This window comes from Bos mutus, chromosome X (assembly GCF_027580195.1).
Source record: "Bos mutus isolate GX-2022 chromosome X, NWIPB_WYAK_1.1, whole genome shotgun sequence".
NCBI classification, from domain to species: Eukaryota; Metazoa; Chordata; class Mammalia; order Artiodactyla; family Bovidae; genus Bos; species Bos mutus.
Genome location: NC_091646.1, coordinates 12999416 through 13014730, shown reverse-complemented (window position 1 = coordinate 13014730; position 15315 = coordinate 12999416). Strand labels below are relative to the sequence as shown.

The following is a 15315-nucleotide window of genomic DNA, read 5'->3' as shown; positions in this document are numbered from 1 at the left end:
GGTTCTTTAAATCAAACTTACTTGATACATCTAATTTATTACTCTAATTGTGGAACACATCTCAAGCAGAGTGTGGTCAACAGATAAGGCTGTGTCTATATAATGCCAAAATCACTTGGTTCAGTAATTAACAAGCAAGTAAATGGAACTGTTGAACCTGTAGCTGGATGCCATATTTGCTGAAAAATGTTATTTAATTTTTTACTTCTTGGTAGGCATTACATTTTCAGTTATGCATTTCATTGACTATACAATTATTTACTTAGATTTTCCAGTTATAGATCTAAAGAAACCTGGATTCTTAATCTATAAAGTCAATATCCTGTTTCATTGTAAAGAAACTACCAGAAATTATTCCTTATTCTTAGTTATCTTTAAAACTACTTTTAGTGGACTTGATAGTGTCACATTATTTCTTACTAGAAATATTTGTTATCAAAGACACTTCTATTTTCTGAAAAATATGGGGAATAGTAACCCAAACAGACCTTAATTACTAGATCAAACTGTTGTATGTACTTAAAGAGAACTTTAAACAAAAGACTTTGGCAGTGAAGAGGGGAGCATGAGTAATTTTGACTGCAGGTGTTGGGAAGGAACTTGGTAGAGACTGACACATTTGAATTGAATTTTGAATCAAAAGTTTATTCACTCATAGTAAAAAAAAAAAGAAAGAAAGATAAATAGTAGCTGAGGAAATTGTATTAATTAACAATTCTTTATTTTCTGTATTCTGATGCTCTGGTATCTGGGGTCTTGGCTGACTGCTAAGGAGGGACTGTGCTCCTAATTCCTACAGATCACAAACAGCTCACCCAGAAGCAAGCCTTTTGTATGCAGACCAACAAATCCCAAACCTATACTCCTAACTACCTCATCTATCTAGTTCTTCCACTCTAGATAACTATCCATCTTTCTTAATCACTCCAAATCCAGGTATCATACAACTCGGGAAAGCTCCTGTGCCCTAGAGCCCACTGAAATTAGTCAAACTAGCCAATCCTAAACTTCCTTACCTTGGTTTGTCTTGATTTTCTCACAGAAACCAAAATAAAGGTTTTTGCCTATGTTTTCCCCATTCCCTCTGTGTCCTAATTGTCCCTGATGCTTCCCCATATGGCCCTAGTGGTGTCCTATGCCTCTTATTTCTAGACAATTGTGACTAAAACCTTATTCCTTCATAACAGTCATTTCCCTGTCTGTGTGTCTTACTATTCCTGCTTAAAACAAATCCCAAATACACTTTAAAATAGCCATACTAGAGGCAAAACCAAAGAGGGATGGCATTGCATGGTATGTTCATTAAATGGCAGGAATATGAAATTGTGGATGGGAGGGTAAGGAACAATTGATAAATTTCATTGAGAAGGAACTGAGAAAGACCTTGAATGACAAAATAGGGCATAAGACCTAATGATTTTTACCAAAGTATAGTTTACCATCTGGTGTGGGTAAGGGGAAGAGAACACATAGCAAATGACCTTGAAAGCAAATAGTCATTATACTTAGAAATCATAAAGGAATGGAAAGTTTAGGAATCGTCTCAACCATTCTTTTTAAAATTTAGACGTGTGCCATGTAGCATATAGATTGCAAAGTGACAGAATATATATGATGTCACTTCTTTGAATCAGTTTACTTGGACATTCCGGGGGTGGGGGGCGGAGAGGTTTTAAAGCAGTTTCATGGGTAATTTAAAGAAAATTTATATTTTCAAAGGTGTAACTTTTGTGGAATATAAAATACTCACGTTAACAATAAAATAGAAGACATAAAAGAAGCCTCTTACTTTTTGTGACCAACAGTATTCCTCTCAGATCCACCTATAGTTCGGGTTTCCTCCTGTATTATAGACATTTGTTGGACACACATGAACAGCCCTTTTCTACATTGTCTATAAAATATGGAAGATTTTGTTCTGTAGAGAAGCCCAATCAAAGCTAGATTCTCTGATAAATGCCTGGAAATGTAAATGAGATTCCAGTAATGTGTATAATGTAAGCATTGTAAGAGATCTATTAGTCGTAGGTTTTTTTTTGTTTTTTTGTTTTTGTTTTTTTGTTTTTTTACTTTATGCTTTTTAGAAAGAAAGTATAATGTAGAATTTAAGAACATGGATTTTTATGTGAAATCAGCCCATCTCTGGAACATAATGATTGTGTGACCATTGGAAAAGTAATTTCTCAGTGCCTCAATTTCATTGATATATAAAATGGCAAAACCAATATTACTCACCTTATGAGTTCAGGGGAGCATTAAATAAGATAATGCACAGGAAACACTCTGAACAATATCTGGCACATGGAAACCTTTTACATGTTAGTTATTATTATTGTATACGAATATTTAGAACATACAGAAGAGTAAAATAATGGGAAAAATCACTCATACTCTTGATATCCAAGGTCAACTACTGTGTGTGTGCACACTTACATATGTGAATGTATATTGTGTGTGTGTGCATTTCAGGGGTGCATTCTTAATATTTCAGCATCTTGTGAAGTGTTTCATTTCATCACTCTAACCAGTGAACACTCAGGTATCCAGTGATCAAGGTAAGGATACATTGGTATGGCCAGGTAGTAATTTTATAAGAGTAAGGCCCATTTATAGCTGTTTAGTTACTTGTTTAAAAAAGAATATATATATATATATATACACACATGTATGTATGTATGTATGTGTATATATATATATATACACTACTGAATGCATACTAATTTCTGGGCTGTAAACTATACTCAAACATGTCCTAACTAACATCGTTTTTATGAATGATGAGCTTACAGTAAAGATTTTAAAATTGCTAAATTTTTAGATTCATGCAGATATTCATATGATGTCTGATGAAATAAAAGCATAGTGCATAGCATTATTGTAAGGCAGAAACCAAAACAAAATTATAGTGATGTTACTCCAGTTCAGGAAAACGTTAAACACTTTGGCAAGTGTTTTATTATAAAGAAATAGTCAATAAATTATTTGTAAGACATATATATATATATTTTCTAATTAGTCTTTAAATAGAAACACATATATAACAAGGTTATGTATGAATCAGTTGATAAAATACTGTGACTGGAGTCCTTAAGGAACCTGACCCTGTAATACCTCTTTGAGCAATGGCTCACTATTCACTAATGCAGTGTTTTCAGCAGTTTCAGTTCAGTTCAGTCGCTCAGTCATGTCCGACTCATTGCAACCCCATGAATTGCAGCAGGCCAGGCCTCCCTGTCCATCACCAACTCCCGAAATTCACTCAAACTCACGTCCATCAAGTCACTGATGCCATCCAGCCATCTCATCCGTCATCTCCTTCTCCTTCTGCCTTCAAACCCTCCTAGCATCAGAGTCTTTTCCAGTGAGTCAACTCTTCGCATGAGGTGACCAAAGTACTGGAGTTTCAGCTTTAGCATCATTCCTTCAAAAGAACACCCAAGACTGATCTCAATTAGAATGGACTGGTTGGATTTCCTTGCAGTCCAAGGGACTCTCAAGAGTCTTCTCCAACACCACAGTTCAAAAGCATCAATTCTTCAGCGCAAGTATATAATACTGACAGGAATAATATGGGTCCTCAGACCTTCCTCAGCCTACAACAAATAAGGTTGAAAGTTCAAAAACCCAACAGTCTCTGGTCTGCTTTTTATCTCATAGTGATTTTTTAAAACTAAATTTGTAAAGAAAAAGTCCACATTACAAAACTAAGTAAATTTAATGTTAACATGTGGCTTACATATGTCAGTTTGTATCAGTTCAGTTCAGTTCAATTCAATTCAGTCACTCAGTCGTGTCTGACTCTTTGCGACCCCATGAACTGCAGCATGCCAGGCCTCCCTATCCATCACCAACTCCCAGAGTCCACCCAAACCCATGTCCATTGAGTCGGTGATGCCATCCAGCCATCTCATCCTCTGTTGTCACCTTCTCCTCCTGCCCTCAATCTTTCCCAGCATCAGGGTGTTTACAAAGGAGTCAGCTCCTGACATCAGGTGGCCAAAGTATTGGAGTTTCAGCTTTAGCATCAGTCCTAACAATGAACACCCAGGACTGATCTCCTTTAGGATGGACTAGTGGATCTCCTTGAAGTCCAAGGGACTCTCAAGAGTCTTCTCCAACACCACAGTTCAAGAGCATCAATTCTTCAGTGTTCAGCTTTCTTTACAGTCCAACTCTCCCATCCATACATGACCACTGGAAAAACCATAGCTTTGACTATGCAGACCTTTGTTGGCAAAGTAATGTCTCTGCTTTTGAATATGCTATCTAGGTTGGTCATAACTTTCCTTCCAAGGAGTAAGCACCTTTTAATTTCATGGCTGCAATCACCATCTGCAGTGATTTTGGAGCTCAAAAAAAGTAAAGTCAGCCACTGTTTCCACTGTTTCCCCACCTATTTCCCATGAAGTGATGGGACCAGATGCCATGATCTTCGTTTTCTGAATGTGGAGCTTTAAGCCAACTTTTTCACTGTCCTCTTTCACTTTCATGAAGAGGCTCTTTAGTTCCTCTTCACTTTCTGCCATAAGGGTGGTGTCATCTGCATATCTGAGGTTATTGATATTTCTCCCAGCAATCTTGATTCCAGCTTGTGTTTCTTCCAGCCCAGCATTTCTCATGATGTACTCTTCATATAAGTTAAATAAGCAGGGTGACAAGATACAGCCTTGACGTACTCCTTTTCCTATTTGGAACCAGTCTGTTGTTCCATGTCCAGTTCTAACTGTTGCTTCTTGACCTGCATATAGGTTTCGCAATAGGCAGGTCAGGTGGTCTGGTATTCCCATCTCTTTCAGAATTTTCCACAGTTTATTGTGATCCACACAGTCAAAGGCTTTGGCATAGTCAATAAAGCAGAAATAGATGTTTTTCTGGAACTCTCTTGCTTTTTCCGTGATCCAGCGTCTTCACGGTGTAAATATCACAAATAACAGGAATCAATCGCATTTCCCCTTTTGTGAATTGCCTGTTCATAGACTTTGCCCCTTTTTCTTTTGTTATTTGTCTCATATATTTGAAAGAATTGTTTGGATAGTTGATATGCATCCTTTTCATGCATTAATGAAGCAAATATCTAATCACTCTTATTTGCTTTAGCTCAGATCCCCAGGACTGTGTTGAACCTGAATGGTAAGAGTTGGAACCCTTGTCTTATTCCTAATCTCAGAAGGAAGGCTTTCACTCTTGCACCATTGAATATGGTATCAGTTGTGTGTTTCTCATGTGTGAACTTCATTATGGCTGAAGTATATTCTATCTATACCCAAATTGCTGAGTTTTTATAATAAATAGATGTTGAATTTTGTACTCTCTTTCATTTCAGATTTTATTTAGTTTCACTTTCCTTAAGTAGTCTAGCCATTGAGTTGTCAACTTTTTATCTTTAAAAAGATAGTTCTTGGTTTTGTCAATATTTCCTTTTGTTTTTCTCGTTTCTGTTTATTTTATTTCTGCTCTTATCTTTGTTGTTTCTTTTTCTTTTTTCCAAATATTGGTTTTCACCAAAAATGCCCCTCAGATTATGATAAACCTTAAATGTGAATTTTGTTACTTATTTGTACCAGAAGCAGGACAAACATTGAGAGAGGGTCAGGGAGGGAAACATGCTGAAGAAAAGGAAGATTTAGGGCATGATTTTTTTTTTCTTTTTTAATTATTATTTTTTTAATTGAAGGATAATTACTTTACAGAATTTTGTTGTTTTCTGTCAAATGTCAACATGAATCAGACATAGGTATACATATATCCCCTCTCTTTTGAACCTCCCTCCCATCTCCCTCCCCATCACACCCTTCTAGGTTGATACAGAGCCCATGTTTGAGTTTCTTGAGCCATACAGGAAATTCCAGTTGGCTATCTATTTTACATATGGTAATGTAAGTTTCCATGTTACGTTTTCCATACATCTCAGCCTCTCCTTCCCTCTTCACATGTCCATATGTCTGTTCTCTATGTATGTTTCTCCATTGCTGCCCTATAAGTAAATTGTTCAATACCATTTTTCTAGATTCTGTATATATGTGTTAGAATATGATATTTATCATTCTCTTTCTTACTTACTTCAATGTATAATAGGTTCTAGGTTCATCCACGTCATTAGAACTGACTCAAAGGTGTTCTTTTTTATGGCTGAGTAATATTCCATTGTGTGTATGTACCACTACTTCTTTATCCATTCATCTGTTGATGGACATCTAGGTTGCTTCCATGTTCTAGCTATTTTAAATAGTGCTGTAGTGAACAATGGGATACATGTGTCTTTTTCTATTTTGGTTTCCTCAGGGTATATGCCTAGGAGTGGGATTGCTGGGTGATAAATGGTGATTTTATTCTTAGTTTTTTAAGGAATCTCCATACCGTCTTCCATAGTGGCTGTATCAATTTACATTCCCACCAAAAGTGCACGAGTGTTCCCTTTCCTCCACACCCTCTCCAGCATTTATTGTTTGTAGACTGTTTGTTGATGGCCATTTTGACTGGTGTGAGGTATTTCTCGTAGTTTTGATTTGCATTTCTTAATAATGAGCGATGTTGAGCATCTTTTCATGAGTTTGTTAGCCATCTCTATGTCTTCTATGGAGAAATGTTTGTTTAGATCTTTTCCCCACTTTTTGATTGGGTTGTTTGTTTTTCTGGTATTGAGTTGTATGAGCTGATTGTATATTTTGGAAATTGATCTTTTTCCAGTTGTTTCATTTGCTATTATTTTCTCCCATTCTGAGGGTTGTATTTTCACCTTTCTTATAGTTTCCTTTGCTGTGCAAAAGCTTTTAAGTTTAATCAGGTCTCACTTGTTTAATTTTGTTTTTATTTCCATTACTCTAGGAGGTGGGTCATAGAGGATATTGCTTTGATTTATATCACTGAGTGTTCTGCCTATATTTTCCTCTAAGAGTTTTATAGTTTCTGGCCTTACATTTAGGTATTTAATGCATTTTGAGTTTGTCTTTGTGTATGATGTTAGGAAGTGTTGTAATTTTATTCTTTTACATGTAGCTATCCAGTTTTCCCAGCATCATTTATTGAAGAGGCTGTCTTTTCCCCATTGTATATTTTTGCCTCCTTTGTCAAAAATAAGGTATCCATAGGTGCATGGCTTTATTTCTGGGCTTTCTATATTGTTCCATTGGTCTATATTTCAGTTTTTGTGCCAGTACCATACTGTCTTGATGACTGTAGCGTTGTAGTATATTCTGAAGTCAGGAAGGTTGATTCTTTCAGTTCCATTCTTCTTCCTCAAGACCACTTTGGCTATACACGGTCTTTGTGTTTCTGTATGAATTGTTAAATATTTTGTTGTATCTTTGTGAAAAATGCCATTTGTAATTTGAAAGGGATAGCATTCAATCTGTAGATTCTGTTTGGTAGTATAGTCATTTTTACAATATTGATTTTTCCTACCAAGGAACATGAAATATCTCTCCATCGGTTTATGTAATCTTTGATTTCTTTCATTAGTCTTATAATTTTCTGTGTACAGTTCTTTTGTCTCCTTAGGTAAGTTTATTCCTAGATATTTAATTCTTTTTCAATGGTGAATGGGATTGATTCCTTAATTTCTCTTTCTGATTTTTTATTGTTAGTATATAGAAGTGTAAGTGATTTCTGTAAAGCTATTGATTTTGTATCCTTCAACTTTGCTAAATTCACTGATTAGGTCTAGTAATTTTCTGATATTATCTTTAGGGTTTTCTATGTACAGTATCATGTTATGTGCAAACAGTGAGAGTTCTACTTCTTCTTTTCCCATCTGGATTCTTTTTATTTCTTTTTCTTCTCTGATTGCTGTAGCTAGAACTTTCAGAACTATGTTGAATAATAGTAGTGAAAGTGGACACCCTTGTCTTATTCATGATCTTAGGGGAATGCTTTCAGTTTTTCACCACTGGGAATAATGTTTGCTGTAGGCTTATCATATATGGCCTTTACTATGTTCAGGTAGGTTTCTTCTATGCCCATTTTTTGAAGAGTGTTATTCATAAATGGGTACTGAATTTTGTCAAAGGCTTTTTCTGCATCTATTGAGATTATCTTATGGTTTTTATCTTTCAATTTGTTAATATCATGTATCACATTGATTGATCTGAATATATTGAAGAATCCTTGCATTCCTGGAATAAACCCAACTTGATCATGGTGGATGAGCTTTTTGATGTGTTGCTGAATTCTGTTTGCTAAATTTTTTTTAAGGATTTTTGCATCTATGTTCATCAGTGCTATTGGCCTATAGTTATTTTATTTTATTTTATTTTGTCCTTGTCTGGCTTTGGTATCAGGGTGATGCTGGCCTCGTAGAATGAGTTGGGAAGTGTTCCTTCCTCTGCAATTTTTTGAAAGAGTTTTAGAAGGATAGGCATTAACTCTTCTCTAAATATTTGATAGAATTCTCCTGTGAAGCCATCTGGTCCTGGGCTTTTGTTTTTTGGGGGGAGATTTTTGATCACAGCTTCAGTTTCAGTGTTTGTACTTGGGCTGTTGATAATTTCTATGTCTTCCTGATTCAGAGGTGGAAGACTGAACGTTTTAAAAGAATCTGTACATTTCCTCCAGGCTATCCATTTTATTACCATATAGTTTTTCATAATAATCTTTTTTTTTTTTTTAAATATGGAACACTTCACGAATTTGCGTGTCATCCTTGCGCAGGGTCCATGCTAATCTTCTCTGTATCGTTCCACTTTTAGTATATGTGCTGCCGAAGCGAGCACCATAATAATCTTTTATAATCCTTTGTATTTCTGCATTGTCTATTGTTCAGTTCAGTTCAGTCACTCAGTCATGTCTGACTATTTGCGACCCCATGGACTGCAGCACACCAGGCCTCCCTGTCCATCACCAACTCCCAGAGCCTACTCAAAGTCAAGTCCATTGCATCAGTGATGCCATAAAACCATCTCATCCTCTGTCATCCCCTTCTCCTGCTGCCTTCAGTCTTTCCCAGCATCAGGGTCTTTTCCAGTGAGTCAGTTCTTCGCATCAGGTGGCCAAAGTATTGGAATTTCAGCTTCAGCATCAGTCCTAACAATGAATACCCAGGACTGATTTCCTTTAGGATGGACTGGTTAGAACTCCTTGCAGTCCAAGGGAATCTCAAGAGTCTTCTCCAATACCACAGTTCAAAAGCATCAATTCTTCAGCACTCAGCTTTCTTTACAGTCCAACTCTCATGTCCATACACGACCACTGGAAAAACCATAGCTTTGAATAGACAGACCTTTGTTGGCAAAGTAATGTCTCTGCTTTAATATGTTGTCTAGGTTGGTCATAGCTTTTTTCATTTTAATTGTTGTTTCCTTATTTGTGCTCGCTTTGGGTTCAGTTTGTTCTTATTTTCTATCTCCTTGAGGCATAAAGTTAGGAATTTTATTGGAGTATAGCTGAGTTACAATATTATATTAGTTTTAAGTGTACAGCATAATGATTTAGTATTTCTATAGTCTTTACTCCATTAAAAGTTCAGTTCAGTTGCTCAGTCGTGTCCGACTCATTGTGACCCCATGGACTGCAGCATACCTGGCCTCCCTGTCCATAACCAACTCCCAGAGTTTACTCAAACTCATGTCCATTGAGTCAGTGATGCCATCCAACCATCTCATCCTCTGTAGTCCCCTTCTCTTTCTGCCTTCAATCTTTCCCAGCATAGGGGTCTTTTCAAATGAATCAGTTCTTCACATCAGTTGGCCAAGGTATTGGAGTTTCAGCTTCAGCATCAGTCCTTCCAATGAACATTCTATAAGAAAATGGCTATAATTTAATGTACTCTACAATATATCTTGTTGTTTATCTATTTTATAGATAGCAGTCTATACTTCTTAATCCCATACCCCCTACCTACCTCCTCCCCTTCCCTTGGGTACCACTAGTTTGTTTTCTGTATCTGTAAGTCTGTTTCTATTCTGCTACATACATTCATTTGTGTTATTTTTTAGATTCCATATATAAATGATATTATACAACATCTGTCTTTTTTGTATGACTTATTTCACTAGCCATAATATTCTCTAGGTCCATCCACATTGTTGTAAATTGCAAAATTTCTTTCTTCTTTGTGGCTGATTAATATTCCATGTGTGTGTGTACACACACACACACACGCACACACACACACACGCAAATATACACCACATCTTCTTTATCCATTCATCTGTGAATGGACACTTACATTACTTTCGTATCTACTGGACAGCTACATATAAAACAATGAAAGTAGAACATTTTCTCATACTACATACAAAAATAAACTCAAAAAGGATTAAAGACCTAAATTTAAGAACTGAAGCAATAAAACTTATGGAAGAGGAAAATAGGCAGGACACTCTTTGATGTAAATCATAGCAATATTATTTTTCTCTGTCTTTTAAGACAGAAAAAATAAAAGAAAAATATAAAAATAGGACCTACATAAGCTTTTTCACAGCAAAGGAAATGGTCAAGAAAATGAAAACACAAACTACAGAGTGGGAGAAAATATTTGCAAATGATATGACTGACAAGGGATTAATATCCCAAATATATGAACAGCTCTTGTAGATCAATATAAAAAAATTTTTTTAAGTGGTAGAAGAGCTGAATAGATATTTCCCCAAAAAGAGATATAGATGGGCTAACAGGCACATGAAAATATGTTCAATGTTGCTAATTATTGGAGAAATGCAAATCAAAATGAGGTATCACCTCACACCAGTCACAATGGCTATCATCAAAAAGCCTACAAGTAACAAATGTTGTTGAGGATGTAGAGAAAAGAGAACCCTCCTACACTGTCAGTGGGAATCTAAATTGATGTAGCCACTATGGAAAACAGTATGGACGTTCCTCAAAAAACTAAAAATAGAGCTACTGTATGATCCAGCAATTCCACTTTTGGGTATATATATCCAGAAAAAATGAAAGCACTGATTAAAAAGGATACATTCACCCTAGTGTTCAGCACTGTTTTCAGTAGTGAAGATGTGAGAGATTGTTTATTTGAGATATATCTCTTTTTATTTTTAATGTTGGCATTTATGACCATAAAATTCCTTTTTAGAACTCCTTTGCTATATCCCATAGGTTTTGGTATATTGTATTTTCAATTTCACTTGTTTATATTTTTTTGTGTGTCTTTTGATTTCTTCTTTGTCTCAATGATTATTTCAGATAGTTATTTTAATTTCTACATATTTATGAATTTTCCAGCTCTACTCATTATTGATTTTTAGTTTTGTACTACTGTAGTTAGAAAAGATACTTGATGTGATTTGAAACTTGCTGACTTATTTTATCACCTCTTTATGTTCTGTCATGGACTATGTTCTTTATGCGCTTGCAAAGGACATATATTCTGAAACTATTGGATAGAATGCTCTCTATATATCTGTTTGGTCCATTTGACCTTAAGTATGGTCCAAGTACATGCTTTCTGTCAGGATATTGAAAGTGGGATTTGACGCCCCTTACTGTTACTGTATTGTTGTCTACTTCTCTCTTCAAGTCGGTTATTATTTGCTTAATATATTTAGGTTCTGCAGTACTGGGTGCAGACACATTTACAGTTGTTATATATTTTGATGAATTGATTCCTTTATCACTATGTAATAACTTTCTTTGTCTCTTGCTACCATATTCCACTGAAAGTCTATTTTGTCTGTTATAAGGATAGCTACTCAGCTCTCTTCTCATTTCCACTTGCATGAAATATGTTTTTTATTTTTTCCATCCCTTCACTTGGAGCCTATTTGTATCCAAAAATCTGAAGTAACTCTCTTGTAGGTAGCATGAAATTGATTCTTGTTACTTTTTCCATACAGCCACACTATCCATTTGATAGGAGAATTTAACTCATATTCTTTTGGGGTAATTATTAATAGGTAAGGATTTAGTGAGCTTCCCAAGTGGCTCAGCTGGTAAAGAATCCACCTGCAATGAGACCTGAGTTTGATTCCTAGGTTGGGAAGATTCCCCCAGAGAAGGGCATGTCAACCCTCTCCAGTATTCTTGCCTGGAGAATCCCATAGACAGAGGAGCCTGGTGGGTTACAATCCATGAGGGTCGCAAAGAGTTGGACATGACTGAAGTGACTAAGCATGCACAAGGACTTACTAATGTCATCCTATTAATTATTTTTTGCTGTTTTGTAGTTGCCTTGTTGGTTTATTTCTTTCTTGTTTTTTTTTTTTTTTTCCTTTTTGAGTTGATGATTTTTAAAATAGTAATATGCCTGGATTCCTTTCTTTTATCTTTGATGAATCTCTTGTAGGTTTTTGCCTTGTGGATACCATGAAGCTTGCATACAACATCTTATATATGAATAATAATCTATTTTATGTTGATAACTTACACCAATACAAAAACTCTACCCTTTTACTCTTAACCATTTTTGTTTTTCATTTCACAGTTTACCTCTTTTTAAATTGAATATTCATTAACAGGTAACTGTAGGTGTAGTTAAATTTAGTATTTATCCTTTAACTTTTATACTAGAGTTAAGTGGTTAATATACCACTATATTAAAATTTTAGAATATTCTGTATTTAACTATATACTTACCTTTACCAGTGTGTTATATGTTTTTATATGTTTTAATATTACTAACTAGTATCCTTTCATTTCAACTTGAATGATTCATTTCAGCATTTCATGTAAGGTAGATCCAGTTGAGATGAATTCCATCAGCTTTGTTTATCTGAGAAAGTTCTTCATTTCTGAAGAATATCTTTGCCAGATAGAGTATTCCTGATGGGCTGAGATTTTTTTTCCAGCACTTTGAATATATCATCAAACTCTGCTTTCATGGTTTCTACTGAGGAATATGCTGATAATCTTATGGGGTTCTCTTGTAAGTTTCAAGCTTTTTATCTTTTGCTGCTTAATTGCTTTTTAAAAATTTCTGACAGTATTATTATAATATGTCTTGGAGAAGATCTTTCTCTCTGATTTTTTCTTAATAGTTTACTTGAACAAAAGTTAATTTTAAGCAGGCAATGGCAAACTAGAAGTGGTTAGGTGTGCTTCCAGAGAGGATGCCGTGTTTGCTTAGTGACCAATGAGATTTGTGAGCTCAAGTATCCAAATCTATTTCCAGATTTGGGAAATACTCAGCCATTATTTCTTTTAAAATGCCATTTGACCCCTTCTCCATTTTTTCTCCTTCTTGAAACCCTATCATTCACAAAATTGTTTATTTTGATTGATTCCCATAGGTCAAGTAGTTTTTTTTTTTTTCATTCTTTTCCATTCTTTGTTGTTGCTGTTCTCTTCTGTTGGATAAATTTAACATTCCTTACTTCCATATCACAGATTCTGTCATCCGTTAGATCTTTTTTGGTGTTGTTGCCCTTTGCTTCTTTTTTAATTTCATTCATTGTGTCCTTCAGCTCTAGAATTTGTGCTTGGTTCTTGCCAACATCCGCTGGATCATCGAAAAAGCAACAGAGTTCCAGAAAAACATCTGCTTTATTGACTATGCCAAAGCCTGTGACTGTGTGGATCACAATACACTGTGGAAAATTCTGAAAGAGATGGGAATACTAGACCACCTGACCTACTTCTTGAGAAATTTGTATGTAGGTCAGGAAGCAACAGTTAGAACTGGACATGAAACAACAGACTGGTTCCAAATAGGAAAAGGAATATGTCAAGGCTGTATATTGTCACCCTGCTTATTTAACTTCTATGCAGAGTACATCATGAGAAATGCTGGGTTGGAAGAAGCACAAGCTGGAATCAAGATTGCCGGGAGAAATATCAAGAACCTCAGATATGCAGATGATACCACCTTTATGGCAAAAAGTGAAGAGGAACTAAAAAGCCTCTTGATGAAGGTGAAAGAGGAAAGTGAAAAGAGTTGGCTTAAAACTCAAAGAGTTGACTTTGGAAAAGACTCTGATGCTGGGAGGGATTGGGGGCAGGAGGAAAAGGGAACAACAGAGGATGAGATGGCTGGATGGCATCACTGACTGGATGGATGTGAGTTTGAGTGAACTCCGGGAGTTGATGATGGACAGGGAGCCTTGGCATGCTGTGATTCATGGGGTCGCAAAGAGTCGGACATGACTGAGTGACTGAACTGAACTGAACTGATCCCTTTGTTAAACTTCTAATTTTGTTCATGAATTGTTATCCTTATTTCTTTAAGCTTTCTGTGTTTTCTTGTAGCTCATTGAGTTTCCTTAAAACAGTTATTTTGAATTCTTTATCAGGTAAATCTCAGAGCTTCATGTCTTTGGGGTTGGTTACTGGAAGACTATTGTGATCCTTTGGTGGTGTCATGTATCCTTGATTGTTTATATTCTTTGTAGTTTTGTGTGAAAGAGGAGAGTGAAAGAGGAGAGTGAAAAAGATGGCTTAAAACTCAACATTCAAAAAACTAAGATCATGGCATCCAGTCCTATCACTTCATGGCAAATAGGTGGGGAAATAATGGAAACAGTGACAGACTTTATTTTCTTGGGCTCCAAAATCACTGCATATGGTGACTGCAGCTATGAAATTAAAAGACAGATGTTCCTTGGAAGAAAAGCTATGACCAACCTAGACAGCCTATTAAAAAGCAGAGACATTACTTTGCCAACAAAGGTCCATCTAGTCAGAGCTATGATTTTTCCAGTAGTCATGTATGGTTGTGAGAGTTGGACTATAAAGAAATCTGAGCACTGAAGAATTGATGGTTTTCAACTGTGGTGTTGCAACAGACTCTTGAAAGTCCCTTGGACTGCAAGGAGATCAAACCAGTCAATCCTAAAGGAAATCAATACTGAATATTCACTGGAAGGACTGATGCTGAAGCTGAAACTCCAATACTTTGGCCACCTGATGTGAAGAACTGACTCATAGGAAAAGACCCTCATCCTAGGAAAGATTGAAGGCAGGAGGAGAAGGGGACAACAGAGGATGAGATGGTTGGATGGCATCACTGACTCGATGGACATGACTGAGTAGGCTCTGGGAGTTGGTGATGGACAGGGAAACCTGGCGTGCTGCAGTCCATGGGGTCTCAAAGAGTTGGACAGTACTGAGTGACTGAACTGAGTTTTGTATTGCTCTCTTAGCATCTGAATTAGGGGTCATTTCCTTCAGTTTTTAATAACTGCCTTGGGGTGAGAAACCCCTGTCAATCCCTGTAGGATTTCTGAGTCTTCCTCACAACCTGTTCTGAGATCTGTCCCATGCTTCTTGCTCGCTCTTGTGTCAGAATTTTTAAGCTTTATTCCTTGTCTCAACCTGCTATGCATCAACCCAGATGCCAACAGCCTCCTTTTTGTTTTCCTAAAGGTGGCGCTAAAACTCAAGTTTTCCATCTGTCCTTAGCTTGAGGTTTTGGGTCAAGTTTCTGTG

The 15315-nt window shown here is 36.2% G+C and overlaps 1 non-coding gene across 1 annotated transcript; it reads right to left on the bottom strand.

Moving 5' to 3' along the window:
• Positions 1–8601: 8601 nt before the first annotated feature.
• Positions 8602–8708, bottom strand: LOC138986597 (U6 spliceosomal RNA). The gene has a single exon (XR_011463401.1). It is a non-coding gene; the product is annotated as a U6 spliceosomal RNA (small nuclear RNA).
• Between the last annotated feature and the right edge of the window lie 6607 nt (positions 8709–15315).